The sequence below is a fragment of the Silene latifolia genome, chromosome X (genome assembly GCF_048544455.1).
Source record: "Silene latifolia isolate original U9 population chromosome X, ASM4854445v1, whole genome shotgun sequence".
Taxonomy (NCBI): Eukaryota; Viridiplantae; Streptophyta; class Magnoliopsida; order Caryophyllales; family Caryophyllaceae; genus Silene; species Silene latifolia.
This window is the reverse complement of record NC_133537.1, coordinates 180,476,938-180,491,363: the sequence shown is the minus strand read 5'-3', so window position 1 is coordinate 180,491,363 and position 14,426 is coordinate 180,476,938.

Genomic DNA, 14,426 nt, shown 5'->3' with positions numbered 1-14,426 from the left:
AAACTTGCCGCGCTCCTCAACATACCTGACGACATGACATCGATGCCCCTATGTGTCGAGAGAAGGAGCGAGCCAGCTCACATCTGCGCCATCAGCAACGACGAGGAAAACCATGTCGGACCTTAGTACCAAGCTATCCTCAACTACAAAACCAAAAACGAATTCCCTCCCAACTCTGATACAAGAGGACAAAAAGCCATCCGTTTACTTGCATCACAATTCGTGATAAACCAAGAACAACTATACAAAAGAACACCCCAAAGGATTCTTCTCCTTTGCATTGACCATCATAAAGCCAAAAAATTCATGAGAGAGGTCCACGACGGAGAATGCAGCCCTCACATGAGCGCAATGATGGTGACCCGAAAAATCATGCTATTAGGCTACTACTGAACCACCATGGAAGCCGATTGCCGAAACTACGTCAAACATTGCCACAACTGCCAAGACTTCGCCAACATACAACACATACCACCTTCCCTTTTATACACCATGACATCATGTAGACACCTCGTTTCTGCACCTCTCGCAAACCACCCGGTGATGATTGGGCCGCATGTTTGGTACGCGGAACGATTAGTGACAGTTCGTAAGATTATCGTCAAGTGATTGCTCAAATATTAATGTCAACCTCTTAAATGTCATCTACGTCCCGATACGGTCGTTTTGGCAGTAATTAGAGTACATTCGGAGTCCGGGTCAAAAACCGTCTCCATTTTCTGATAACTGCTAAATCCCGAGTCAGAATGTTCTGGAATGTTCCGGATATTTCTATTCCATATTTCTCAAATTTTATCTTTTGGCAAATAATATCCCGTAATATTCATGAGATAATCGAATTATTTCCGTCCTACCATAACTTAAACACGGAAATCTTTCTTAAGCAGGAGGAAACCTCCTGGGAATAGACGCAGCAGGTGCTGCGCCTCTTCCAAGAGACGCAGTGGCTGCTGCGCCTCTTCCCAGGCCCTTCTTTGCAGGATTTACGTATCTTTTTCATATCTTTCCGAGATTCACTTCCAAAGAGTCTCCGAAACCCTATTCCTTCACGTGATTAGTATAAATAGGAGCTTTCGTTCCTCATATTTCTCACGCGAGTGTCCGCCCTTCTCTTCTCCCTTTGCATTCTAGACTTCGTTCTTACTAATTGGCGCCTACGTGCTTGGACTTCCGACCACGTAAGCTCGGATCTTTCCGGGTACCAGCCTCTCCGTTGCATGACCGACCAATTTGACCAACTACACTCAATCAACCTTAATTAATCAATCGTTTTCCTCTTACGAGGGCACTTTCTTTGCATTCGCGTCGAGCATCACTAATCGATATCTTAGTCCTTCTCGTTTCGTCAACATGTAAGTCTGAGGGTGTATAATCCTCTTTTATTTATTGTATTTTATTTATCGTAACGTCGTTGTAAGGTTTATGTCGAAAACACCGTTAAAGCCGATTTCTAAAACCCTTTGTTAAAACCTGTTTTTGCGGATTTCCGAGAGAGACGATCGTCGAGAAAAGACGCAAAGAATCGCTGCGCCTATTCGAAGGAGCGCAGCCTCCGCGCGCTCTTCGTGAGGCCGCCAGCCTCGCTTCTTTTCTTCTTCCTCGTCCTCTCGTAATTGTCTTTGTTTATTTGTTTTTCACTTGTTTTCTTAAATTCTTCGTTCATCATCATTAATGTTCACATGTATATTGTATCACATAATTCCTTCATCATTAACATGTCTTAATTATTCAAATCCTACTTAAATCCCTTATAATCCAATATTCGCGGGTTTTCGTCATATTAAATTCAATTCCGGTTGTAGATTCAATTTGTTCATATTGGGTTTCTGGAATTCGTCTTTGATATAGTTTGCATCTGTTTATTCACATGTTCATTGTATATTCATCGTATTTAGCCTAATTGACTTATTTCAACAGAGGACTCATTTATTAACATCGTTATCTCATGTAATTAATTCGTTTGCATCCATCTCATTCATGTTTACTGTTTTCATGACCATCATTCATATGTAATAACCTATTAATCATTTTCATCCGAGTAAATAATTAAATTAATCCTTTAAATCACCAATCGACATTAACGGCTTGCAATCACGGCTTCACAGCCAGAACTGAGCCAAGGAACAGACGCAGCGTCTGCTGCGCCTTTTCCAAAAGACGCAGCTTCTAACTGCGCCGTTCTCGGCCGAGTTCGTCCCCAACTCCGTTTACGCTTGACGTAGTGTAATTAGTTTACATATTAACTAACTATTATCCGTAATATCACGCTAATTCCTGTTCGTTAATTCTTTCTTTTATTCTTTTACTCTTTTTCTCAAATTATCCGTTTTGAAGGTATTTTCGACACAAATCGCCTATTCCTTTGTAATTAAATTTTCATTATTTTTATTCATAATTATTGTATTTCTTTTATTGCCTGAATGTTTTCACATGTAATTGAGCATTAAATCCCACTTCGACCCAATTGTATGCTAATTACGTGTTTACCGACTTAGTATTAATTCTCACATGTTAGGATTAAAACTTGGATGTTGCATTGCATGCATATAGCCGACGATATATCAAGTACGAATAACTTCCCTAGTCATTAGTAGAGGCCGCTATCGAGGCGGGCGGGATTAGGTGTTCGATCAAAAGAGCTTCCTAATACGTACCCTCACCCCTTACTCCGATCTCCGTGAGCACCCGTGTTCATTGGCATCCGCGAGAGTCATTCTAGACATAGAATGCTAAGGGTAACGATTGCTTAGTGTTCATGTCACTACTTTGTGTCTTGACATGACACGAGGTATTCGAACGGTTCCAATTTCCCATAAAATTGGTGGCGACTCCATACAAAATGCAAACGCTTGTTTCGTTCTCACCAAGCGCCCCGTGGGCGGCCCGTCGTCCACGCTTGGCGACTCACTGGGGATCATACACTTACGTGTAGCCAAGGGTGAAACTTGAACAAGGTTAGGGAATAGTTTGTACAAGACAATTGTCGGTTTTCATAACTCGGTCTTCCTAGACCGTTTAAATCGGCCTTCCTAGGCCCAACCCAACCCATTCGACCAATCGTCCCGTCTAAACGGTCCTAATTCTTATTTGGGCCTAAGGATGGATAGCGATTGACGTCATCCATACCATGATGCTTACTCTTGTTTGTATCAAGGGCCTTCACTACTTGAGGAAATGGACTAGGAATCGGCCTTACTCTTGTTTGGCACGAGCCTCTCCACAGACTTCGGGTTTGATGGTTCGGTATGGCAACCCACCCTTTAAACCAAAACCCTCTTAAATGCACTCAGCATCCCATTATAATGCTTGTATAAATGCTTGTACCTTACATGATCACCATTTTCTAAATAAAACCATGACGATTTTTCAAAAATCAAAACCCCTTTTCTTAATCAAAATTTCGAAATAGGCCATTTGATTAGCGCAAAATCCAAATAAATTCTCATCCGTTTATCGAGTCAAATTTCGGGCCTCAAACCCATTTCAAAAAACCAAAAAAAAAAAAAACGTTTTTTTAAAAAAAAAAAAAAAAAAAAAAAAAAAAAAAAAAAAAAAAAAAAAACGTTTTAATCAAAATACTTTCAAATCATGTAAATGTAAATATGTAAATTCAATTGGGCTAAGTTAGAGTCAAAGTTCAAACCGACTATGTCCTAGTCGGAACTCTGTCGAGTCATAAACTCGTCTCTCTTTACATTTTGGGTCTTTTCAAATTTCAAGTCAAGTCCTAAGGCGTCACGCCGTCATTTTGGACCCCCTACCCCAATTCAGTTAGGATCTAAACACTCGAGTCACACGTTCCGAGGCTCAACACACGAGTCTCAATGGGCCTCGTATTTGAGTCTAAACTACAACAGTCTTCTTAACACCTATAAGCAAACCTCGAGTCCAGAATCAACACGTGTCTTCAATCCCGTCAATAAGGTCAACTGTATAAATGTCACTCCGTCAAAGTTAACACTCGAGTCTAAAATTAAAGTCAAGCACCATGAATTCAAACACGAGAAGTCGCTCACGACATTTCACGAGTTCACAAGTCAAGTCTAGATGTGTCATCTTATCCCTTCCTTTATTTGTTGCCTTAGTATGCGTGATCCCATGTCGAATCAAGGTGTAATGCGCGTCATTTCTGTCGAGTAGGAATCCAAAGCAAGTTCGTCAATCAGCAAGGTCACGGCGCATCAAGCCACAATCACCGTGTCTTTCCAAGACGTTTATGCCATGGTCCTAGAAGTTCAAGCTACAGTGGAAAATTTGAGCATTCGCGTCCTCACCCTTGAAAATGGAATGGTGGTAAAGAACACACCATCTAGGGAAACCTCTAGTCTAGGTCATCCAAAGCTTACCTCTTGCAATAACCATCGTCCTAGAAAGCCGAAAACAAACAAAAGAAACCGGGAGGCATCAAAGGGTTCTTACCGATTTAGGCATGTCTTATGCCGATGCTTTGAAGAGACTTTCTGCCCAAGGCAAGCTACATCCAATAGGGCCCACTCCGGATCCACCTTTGGAGAAACAGTGAACCTCCGGAAGGGCAACAAATACTGCTTATATCACCAAGGTAGAGGCCATGATATTGAAGAGTGTTTTCTCTTGAAACACACCATCCAAGATATGATCGAAGAGGGCAAGCTTCCTAAGCCACCTTCTGTCGGCCAATCCAAGAAAATCGACCCTCTTGGGTCTAATACCATTAAACATGACGAAGAATCATCTCTAGACTATTCTCATCTCCTCAATCCTCATGATGACGAAGAGATCAATGTCCTCGAAGACGATGACATCCAAAATGGAATGCTCATGCTTTCCATGGCCTTCAACAATAAATTCTCCAAAATAGAAGGAGCCATTGATACTCTAAACTCTCGGCTTTCCAACATGGAGAAACAGTTTGATGAAATGGATAAGAAGCTTGAGATGAAAAATATCCGGACAAACCCTCAACTTGACAAATTCTAAGGAGAAAGCAACAAGTGGACAATCTATTCTTAGTTCTTGTCATCCGGAATCAAAATCAATAAAGGCATCCTCATGGATCCTTCATCAAAGAAACCTAACAACCCTTCAAGGTCATTTACAAAGGCTTCCGAAAATAAGGGCACACCTCCTAGGAAATTTACCAACATTGGTATTAGATACGCCGATGCCCTTCAGAGACTCATGGAACAACGAATGTTGAAGCCTATAGGACCTACACCCGAACCAGAAAGGAAATCCAAGGTCTGGGACGAGAACTCATACTGCGAGTACCATAGAGGCAAAGGGCATGATACAGAGAAATGTTACAAATTAAAACATGTCATTCAGGATATGATCGAAAGTGGGAAGTTGTCCCTCTCAACCTTTAGCCCACAAGGCAACCTCGGCAATCCTCATGGATATACCATTTATCAAGAAACTCTTCTTGACTGTTATCCTTCCAATATTCCCAATGACGAGGACATGGTGCTCAAATGGGTGAATGCTCAAAGCCGGATGTCGAAGCCAGTTGCTGGAAGAGAAAATGTTCAAGCGTGGGCCGATGATTACGAGTCTAGATCTGAAATCGCGTCAAAGTCCGAGTCCGAGTCTTAGGCTTTCTATCCCATAATTTTGTCATAGTATCTTTATTTGTGTCCATTTCCATTTCCAGTGACAACCTGGGGGCTGTCCCACGAGTCACATGTCTTCTCGAGTCTATGTTAAATACATTCTTTATCCATTTCAATAAAAGTACACTTTTCAATCCGCATATTCTATCCTGTCTCTTCCTCTACCCATTTCCTGTGACAACAAGAATTGATTTGAGACATTTTAAAATGACAACAACAACACGTTCCAAGTCAATATGAGTGCACTTAGATAATGTTCCGTTCTATGTTGTAGAGGACCCGAAACTCCGTGTTCTTTTCTTACCTATTCCATGTCCGCAATAGGAACCACAATATAACCCTAGTTTAGGACGAGCCTATCTCAAGAGATTCTAGGACAAATCCAGACCATCTCCCTTGTTAACGATCCATGACGGAAGGCAAGCCCATTCCCCACAATAAACAACCCGTGTTATAAAAAACCAACCCGTTTCACATCAAAAGGTGCTAGTCTGACCCAAGCCCATCCAAGACGATACGAGCCATGATGAAAGATAAAGGCTCAATCAAGAGAAATGAACCAAGATCAATATCCGACACAAAAGAGTTAAAAGAAGAAGGCTCAATCGAGAAAGCCATGTCAAGACAACGTTATCCTTCAAAACCTGATCAAAAATCTGAGCAAAAATCCGAGATATATTCTAGACCAAGAATCCAAATCTGAATCAAGAACAAACCTGGAATCAAATGCTAAACGGAATACTGCTGAATTCTAGATAGAATCGAGACATCAATAAAGATGGTCAGCTAGCACCCATTTAGCTTTTTATACATCACACACCCTAAGTCCTTCTCGAGACCGTTACAGGGAGATAGTTAGGGAATTTTGATAATCCTCTCAAGCTCGTCAAATATACCCATCCTTTAGGGCCAAGACATGGAAACTTGAACCCACATCATTTTAACCTACCTTTATGTGCTCAGGCTACATCAAGCCAAGAGACTCCATTTCCAAGCCACATTACAAGACATAACCCCATAAAGCCTTAACACCACAAAATCAAGCTCCGGAGATTTGTTTCATCAAAGCCTCTTATTACCGAGCTCCACATTCCAAATATCCAATCCAGCCACCTCGACCCATACACGGAGTCTTCAATACCTTGCTAGCTAGAATGGGACATACCCATATCATCCTTAGGGTCCACTTTAGGTGTGCTCACACGACAAGGAAATTTTTACAAACTTAGTTATACCTCTTTGGTCTATGATCAGAGGGAGTTATCTCAAATCGATTCTTCGAGTCACCAAAGGAATATACCCTCGTGACCCCTGCACTTTAAGGTCCTAACAACATAGCTTAGGCACACACTTGAACTACGAGCATGGTTTGATTTCACCTTTTCAGGTGGATACGTAGGCAGTCCTTTCTTACATAAGAAGGATACAACCATAACACCCAAACAAAATTAACCAAACCTCAGAACTACGATCTGGTTTGATTTCACTTCACGTGAATACGTAGGCAGTCCTCATGGACACAACCATCCCAACCATCAACTTCCAACCTCAATTATCAACTTTCAACCTTAATTATCAACCATCCCAATTAACAACTTTCAACCACCAAAATTTCAACCTCAAATACCATCCCTTTCCATTAACATCCCTTCCACAACCAACATCTCTATACTGGGGGCTCCTTATTGTCGCCCAGCCTCTTTTTTTGCCAAATTCCAGAGTCATATTCTCATCCTGGGGGCTTCTCTTCCGAGATGCCACCCTTCCTTTATTCCTCTCTTATTTTAAGCCAAGTTAGTACTCGGTCCGGACAATGATAAGGGTCTTAGATCAATTCTCCGAGTTATCGTGCCTCAAGAGGGATCTCTTTTACAGCAAACGGTGGTGAAAGAAGTCCTAGTAGACAGATGATCCATGGCTCATGCCTTGCCTTTATATGCCTTCATCATTCTTGCAATTCTTATACCTTTGGAACTGATACGCATTGTCACCCACACTTGGCTAGGGGTTGCACATGCTTAAGCAAAGTCTGTCAAAGTCATCCCTGTGTCGCGTCAAATCTAAGTTAGTGTCGCGTCAGTCCAACCTAAGTCTATATTTTGCGTCCATATAAGGTCTGTGTCATGACAAGCCCTATGTCTAAAGCCCATTGAATATGCATAACGCATTACAAACGACAAACTTCTTTGAACAAGTTTTAAACGACTTTTATAAAGAAACGCCTTTTGCAAAACCTATGTGTTTCCTCATTCGAGGTCCATGTGATAATTGCTTACGTGCATATGTGTTTATGTTCTATTTGCATATTAGATTGCATTCTTGTGTGGCTAATATCCATGCAGGTAAGTATCAGAAGCAGTGCTCACTCCAACTGGGGGCTTCGCCCAAGTCTTCATTCTCCCTAGCGCAGCATTATTTTGCAGTATTGCTCATTCAAGATTTATTCCATGACGATCAAGATGTTCCTAATCGTCAAAATATTTGTCCCAGTAGCAGAAATATTTTGCAAAAGATTGCTCACTCAAGATTTCTTCCATGGCGATCAAGATGTTCCTAATCGTCAATATATTCCCCAACAAGAGTTCGCTTGAGACCGACGCAAGCAGATTCAACCTCAAGTTTTTGCCAGAGTTCGCTTGAGACCGACGCAAGCAGATTCCCCAGCAGTTTCTACCGACGTCCTGCTACCCCCAAACATTATTGTTTCCTCACGGAGTTCGGCAAAGGTGTCATTCTCCAGAAGTTACCAAACGTCCTTAGGTTCATAAACCCATAAACCCTTTTGAAGTTCTCATACCCCTCAGAAAGCTTAAGTGCATGCATTCAAAACAAGAACTAGTAACCCAGTAGTTCCTAAACTTAACCCTAGGATCCCAAATCCTCTTAGGTTCACAAGCCTTTAAGTTCCCATACCAGCCGTCCTTTTAGGTTCATATACCCAGGTTCGCACACCTAGCTTCTTTTAAGTTCCCAAACTCCCTAGATTTCATAACCTTATACCGTTTAGATTTCATATTCCTTTAGGATCACCTTATACCGTTTAGGATCACATTCCTTTAGGATCACCTTAACCCTTAGGATCATATTCCTTAGGATCACCTTATACCTTTTAGGATCATATTCCTTTAGGGTCACCACTTCCTTAGAGTTCCTATACCCAGCCTTCGGTTTACCCCTCAAGTTGAACTTACTTTAGGCCTCCTTCCCGTCGATGCTTTCCTTTAGGGCCCCATACCCTAGCACAATCCTTATATATCCTTTAGGTCTTACCCTTAGCTCCCATGCTCAACCTTAGCTCCTACGCAACTCCGGAAGCATCTCGAGAAAGAAGTCTCAGGTATGGTCTCTTCTTATGGCTGGCGAGCCTCCTTACGTAGTCTAATGGACTTTAAACGACCCTCCCCGATAGTCGACAGACTCTAAAATGTTCCCGACGACAGGTCCTTGGTTCAGACCCCTTGAGCCGCCTCGCGTCGCCATAGTCGTCAGGTTGTAATCTTCGATTGACCTGATGGCTATACTTTGACTTTCGCCTTGTCCAAGCCTCGGTCAAAGTGGGGGCTCAGAGACACCTCGTTTCGCACCTCTCGCAAACCACCCGGTGATGATTGGGCCGCATGTTTGGTACGCGAACGATTAGTGACAGATTCGTAAGATTATCGTCAAGTGATTGCTCAAATATTAATGTCAACCTCTTAAATGTCATCTACGTCCCGATACGGTCGTTTTGGCAAGAATTAGAGTACATTCGAGTCCGGTCAAAAACCGTCTCCATTTTCTCGATAACTGCTAAATCCCGAGTCAGAATGTTCTGGAATGTTCCGGATATTTCTATTCCATATTTCTCAAATTTTATCTTTTGGCAAATAATATCCCGTAATATTCATGAGATAATCGAATTATTTCCGTCCTACCATAACTTAAACACGGAAATCTTTCTTAAGCGGGAGGAAACCTCCACGGGAATAGACGCAAGGTCTTTGCGCCTCTTCCAAGAGACGCATGGGCCGCGCCTCTTCCCGTGCCCTTCTTTGCAGGATTTACGTATCTTTTTCATATCTTTCCGAGATTCACTTCCAAAGAGTCTCCGAAACCCTATTCCTTCACGTGATTAGTATAAATAGGAGCTTTCGTTCCTCATATTTCTCACGCGAGTGTCCGCCCTTCTCTTCTCCCTTTGCATTCTAGACTTCGTTCTTACTAATTGGCGCCTACGTGCTTGGACTTCCGACCACGTAAGCTCGGATCTTTCCGGGTACCAGCCTCTCCGTTGCATGACCGACCAATTTGACCAACTACACTCAATCAACCTTAATTAATCAATCGTTTTCCTCTTACGAGGGCACTTTCTTTGCATTCGCGTCGAGCATCACTAATCGATATCTTAGTCCTTCTCGTTTCGTCAACATGTAAGTCTGAGGGTGTATAATCCTCTTTTATTTATTGTATTTTATTTATCGTAACGTCGTTGTAAGGTTTATGTCGAAAACACCGTTAAAGCCGATTTCTAAAACCCTTTGTTAAAACCTCGTTTTTGCGGATTTCCGAGAGACGGACGTCGAGAAAAGACGCAGCAACTGCTGCGCCTATTCGAAGGAGCGCAGTTCCTGCTGCGCCTCTTCGTGAGGCTGCCGCAGTTCCTGCTTCTTTTCTTCTTCCTCGTCCTCTGTAATTCGTCTTTGTTTATTTGTTTTTCACTTGTTTTCTTAAATTCTTCGTTCATCATCATTAATGTTCACATGTATATTGTATCACATAGTTCCTTCATCATTAACATGTCTTAATTATTCAAATCCTACTTAAATCCCTTATAATCCAATATTCGCGGGTTTTCGTCATTAAATTCAATTCCGGGTTGTAGAGATTCAATTTGTTCATATTGGGTTTCTGGAATTCGTCTTTGATATAGTTTGCATCTGTTTATTCACATGTTCATTGTATATTCATCGTATTTAGCCTAATTGACTTATTTCAACAGAGGACTCATTTATTAACATCGTTATCTCATGTAATTAATTCGTTTGCATCCATCTCATTCATGTTTACTGTTTTCATGACCATCATTCATATGTAATAACCTATTAATCATTTTCATCCGAGTAAATAATTAAATTAATCCTTTAAATCACCAATCGACATTAACGGCTTGCAATCACGGCTTCACGACGGAATCGAGCCAAGAACAGACGCAGCTGTCACGCGCTTTTTTCAAAAAGACGCACTACTGCTTGCGCTTTGTTCTGGCTGAGTTCTGTCCCTGAACTCCGTTTCTGCCTTGACGTAGTGTAATTAGTTTACATATTAACTAACTATTATCCGTAATATCACGCTAATTCCTGTTCGTTAATTCTTTCTTTTATTCTTTTACTCTTTTTCTCAAATTATCCGTTTTGAAGGTATTTTCGACACAAATCGCCTATTCCTTTGTAATTAAATTTTCATTATTTTTATTCATAATTATTGTATTTCTTTTATTGCCTGAATGTTTTCACATGTAATTGAGCATTAAATCCCACTTCGACCCAATTGTATGCTAATTACGTGTTTACCGACTTAGTATTAATTCTCACATGTTAGGATTAAAACTTGGATGTTGCATTGCATGCATATAGCCGACGATATATCAAGTACGAATAACTTCCCTAGTCATTAGTAGAGGCCGCTATCGAGGCGGGCGGGATTAGGTGTTCGATCAAAAGAGCTTCCTAATACGTACCCTCACCCCTTACTCCAGATCTCCGTGAGCACCCGTGTTCATTGGCATCCGCGAGAGTCATTCTAGACATAGAATGCTAAGGGTAACGATTGCTTAGTGTTCATGTCACTACTTTGTGTCTTGACATGACACGAGGTATTCGAACGGTTCCAATTTCCCATAAAAATTGGTGGCGACTCCATACAAAATGCAAACGCTTGTTTCGTTCTCACCAAGCGCCCCCGTGGGCGGCCCGCTGTCCACACATCACCCTGGCCTTTCTCGACCTGGGGCATCGACATCATCGGGAAAGTCAACCCGATAGGCACTAAAGGGCATTGCTTCGTCCTCATCGCCATCTACTACTTCACCAAATGGGTAGAAGCACAGTCCTATGCAGTCTTGACCGCCAAACATGTGGCCAAGTTCATCCAGGACAACATCATCTGCAGATATGGGGTGCCCCATGAAATCATCAGCGACCAAGGCTCTCACTTCCGGGCGGAAACACAAGCCTTGCAGGACAAATACAAGATCAAGCGACATCGATCATCCCCCTATCGTCCCCAAACCAATGAAGTGGTAGAGGCGGCAAAAAAACTCTTGTCACCATTATCAAGAAGATGCAAGAATATTACCGCGATTGGCCGAGCACACTCCCATTCGCACTCTAAGGATATCGAACCTCCATTCGAACACCAACGGGAGCCACACCCTTCTACCTAGCATGCGGTATGGAAGCGGTTCAACCAGTAGAGTTGGAGGTCCCATCTCTACGCATCCTACTGGAGAGTCAAGTTCCTGAGGCGGAATGGACCCGTCGAAGGTTCGAACAGCTCACGCTTCTAGACGAACGGTGACTCAACGCCTTGCACAACGTCCAGATATGCCAACGACGTATACAACGAGCATTCAACAAAAAGGTCAAAACCCAGGAACATCAAAGAAGGCGACTTGGTCCTCAAGTCAGTTCGCGCACCACTACTCGTTGATCTGAGGGGGAAATTCAAACCCAATTGGGCCGGGCCATACCTGGCCAAGAAAATACTTTCGGGGGCGCAGTGAGATTGAGTGACCTTGAAGGGGAGGATTTCACAAACCCGACCAACCTGGACCAACTCAAGAAATACTACCCTTGAATCGTAGCAGCCAATGAACCTCACCCTAGTTTTACAACTAGCGACCACCATAACCCTTTCAAGTCAAGTTCCTCAACGCATTCTAATTTGAAATTGCATGTTTTATCGAGTCTAAGTTGCGGCACCTTGCCACGTTTCAAACGTCCTTTGATCTGTCAAGGGCAACATCCATTTGCACTCAAACCAAAACACCTGAACTACGAGCATGGTTTGATTTCACCTTTTCAGGTGGATACGTAGGCAGTCCTTTCTTATACAAGAAGGATACAACCACAAAACCCAAATAAATTTACAAAACTTTTCGAACTACGATCATGGTTTGATTTCACCTTTTCAGGTGGATACGTAGGCAGTCCTTTATTACACAAGAAGGATACAACCATCCCCACATATAAAAAAACATCACCCCATATCAACATCAAAAAAAGAAAGGGGAAAAACATTCCCTTTTCCCACAAAAATACAAAAGGAAGCCTTTCTCCCTTCCCACAAAAAACCCATTTCCCAAGTGCAATGTTTAGGATAATTCAAACCGAATTGCATTTACAAAATGGATGGAAGAAACAAGCGTTCACAAACAATCCTCTTATTTAATTAATAATGAGAAGGATTACAAATTTGACAACAAATAAAGCTCAACAAGTCTACAACTTGTCAAAGCTAGAGTGTCGGCTAAGACATCTCACATAGTAAAACTAGCACAAAACACACAATACATAGCTAGTACAACATATTAAAAAATCACAACACTAATAAAACATATAATACAGTGGGTAATGGAGATCTTCATTCTTCCATTCTACCCTTGCCTTTTCCCTCGAGATACATCTTCCCCTTGTTCTTCTTGTTGGCCCACCTAGTATGAGCTTCCTCTTCGGAATGGATCCTCAACGGCAACGGCCTCCGGTCTCTTGCATGACCCCATGTCGGTATAAGACGTGCCCATACACGGCCCACTACCTCTTTGGGACCCGAGCTTCTCCTCTTTGGTTTCCTCATCACATCCGAGCTAGCTCCATCAACAAAGTCGTCAAAGAAGGTACGGTTGGCCTTGCCGACCTCCCTATACTTCAAGTCGACGACCTCGTCCTTACGAGATTTGAACCTTTCCTCCAAGGTTTGAGCTTTTGACCACTTGACATAAGCGGGAGTCACCCATGTCGTGGCAATGGAGTTTGGTACCTCCCACATCGGCCGAGTGGCCCACCACCTTTTGAAGAATTCCACAAGCTCGGAATTTCGAAAAACACTCGCTTGGACGAGAGTATCTTGAGCGGGCACCTTTTGTTGACGCCCCATTTGCCTCATAAGCCTTTCGGGATAAATGAAGGAAGCAACCTTCAAACCCACCACCATCAAAGATCAATAACTAGCAACCGAAGCGGGCAACCCCGTGAAGGACCTCAAGTGCCACCATGGCACCACCCAACGGATATGAGGACCACCCTCCTCTGCCAATCTCAAGGTCCAATAAGCCTCGGTGGATGCAAAACTATCTGAGTACAACTTCTTCCTCATAGTAAGGTGACAGAAGGAGTAAGAAGAAGAATCGGCCGGAGGCTCTACATACCTTATCCTCTCCAATAGCCACACTTGGAGGATCCTTGGAGATCCGAACGAGGTAGCTTCTCCACAAGAGCCCTTATTGTCTAAAGCTTGGATGAACTCGCCGAGCACCAACCATGATGGATCCCTACCATGCTCCATTTGTTCAACCACATACACAAGGGTCATACTACCATAGCATTTGGACCCCTCCTTTTTCAAGGCATCGACAAGCAGGTATGCATGCACTAGGCAAAAGGCAAGAGCCCTTCTCCTAGCCACCTCCGAAACATTGACATCCAACCGTTTTGAGAAAATGTTGATAAGAGCTAACATATCCACACCATGAGGAGCAAGGAGAAAGTTGACTTGACTTGTTGACAAGCCCAACATTGAACGGAACTTCTTTTTATAACAAAACCGAGTCGGGGGAAGGACCGGAGTACAACCCGGCCA